The sequence below is a fragment of the Triticum aestivum genome, chromosome 2B (assembly GCF_018294505.1).
Source record: "Triticum aestivum cultivar Chinese Spring chromosome 2B, IWGSC CS RefSeq v2.1, whole genome shotgun sequence".
Classification (NCBI taxonomy): domain Eukaryota; kingdom Viridiplantae; phylum Streptophyta; class Magnoliopsida; order Poales; family Poaceae; genus Triticum; species Triticum aestivum.
Window position 1 is genome coordinate 17884038 of NC_057798.1, and position 2096 is coordinate 17886133.

Below are 2096 nucleotides of genomic sequence, written 5' to 3' on the forward strand. Positions count from 1 at the left end.
ATATGATTTATAAACATCGTATCTGCATATTTTTAAAGTTGATAAAAGTAATAAAGAGAAGTTGTAAAACAAATAAAACTCGAGCTTGGCTAGCTCAAAACTCGGTTGGAGTTATTCTTAAATAATGTACTCCCTCCGTTCCTAAATATAAGTCTTTTTAGAGATTTCAAATGAACTACCACATACGGATGTATATAGACATATTTTAGAATGTAGATTCACTCATTTTACTTCGTATGTAGTCACTTGTCGAAATCTCTAGAAAGACCTATATTTAGAAACGGAGGGAGTAGCTACTAGTCCCAGTCTAAGCCATCCCATTCTCCGGAGACATGTACTATTTGTATTTGGTGTTAACATGGCTACACAATTGGAATAATCACTTTTTTTAATTCCCTAGTTAGTAAAGCAATGAATATCATGCTACCTAAAAGAAAAATGAGCAGATTGGTACAATATAAACTTGGAAACGCTATCCCCACCTATTATAGTCTACATAAAACTGATCTTTTTTTCCTTTTGCAATACTAGATATAGAATTCATTGCATGGATGCAACTTGTACGATGTATGATATGATCTATGCCACAGGTAGATAGTCTATTCCATAAACACCTGTGGATAACGACGATTCTGTTCTTTAGACTAATTTGCAGTTTATGCCGAAAAGTGTAATTACTATAGCAACTTTGCCTGTGTAATTCAGCAATAAATTTTTCTTTCTGTCTTTGTTGTTGCACTGATGAAATGAAGCAAAATTATTGAAATGAAGAACCTGCAGCAATAAACGAAAAGCTGACAGTACAAACCAAACAACAAGAACTTACTCGTAGCATTATCAACAATAACCACTAGCCTGACAATACACTATCTTGCAAAATACAATTCATTAAACATATGAAAACTAGAAAATTACTTCCAAAATAAGAATTCTTGCATTGTTTTCAAGCACCAAGCCATCTCTTTTGGACAACATGTCACTACTAGGGAAAATCCTATTAGTAGCACGGGTTAAATAGCTAGTAGTAGCGCGGGTGCCCGCGCTACTACTACGGCGCTACAGCTAACTTGTAGTAGTAGCGCGGATGCGCCCGCGCTACTACTACGTCTGTTAGTAGTAGCGTGGGTGCCACCCGCGCCACTACTATTAATTTCAAAAACAAAAAAAATCTCGATCACGTGCGTGCTGTCAATGGCAGCAATGGTTCGATCCAGCGAAGACAGGGGTCGCCGGAGTTGCAGAAGGGCAGCGGCAGACCAGATCCAGCGCCGGCTGCTGTAGAGGGCCCGGATCCATGGCCGAGCAAGGCGGCGGCGTGGGGCTCTTCTTCGCAGCCAAGGCAGCGAGCTCCTGGTCGTCCAGGGCGACGACCTGCACGGGCAAGGACATGAGGGGGTGAGTCAAACCAGAGGGGGGAGAGAAAAAGAAACACGAGGGAGAGAAGAAGGAGATGGAGGTAGCTGCGGGGTTGGTCACCAATGGTGAGGTGCTCCGGCGTGGTGTCATGGAGATGATGCAGGGAAGACCGGCGAGCTCCGGGACGCCGGCGGCACGAGGCGGCGGCCTCTTTTGGCGCCATGGAGGAGGAGGCGCGCATGAGTATGAGGTCCATGTGAGAGCTTATGGAGAGAGATAGAGAGGGGGGAGAGTGACGGGGAAGAGGAAGGAAATGGGGAGGAGATGGGGATTTCAAGGCTCTTCAAAAATCATGTAATTAGTAGCAGCGTGGGTTTATAACCCTCGTTACTACTATCAACTTAGTAGTAGCGCGGGTTTATACCCCTCGCTACTACTATGGCATGTCCCGGGGGGCACGGTAGAGACCGCTTAGTAGTAGCGAGGGGTAAAAACCCGCGCTACTACTAACAAATCAGTAGTAGCGAGGGGTAAAAACCTGCGCTACTAGTAAGTACCAGTATCTAGGGGTATAAACCCGCGCTACTAGTAAGCATCTGCCTATAAGGTTTTTCCTAGTAGTGTGTTTCACTTGATTATTAAGCAGAATCTGCCGCAGTCTAGTTCTTCAGAATTTTGGTTGTTTCAAAGGGAAATGAACCGGGCCTTGAGCCTGATTAGGATGAGCATTTTCCTATTTT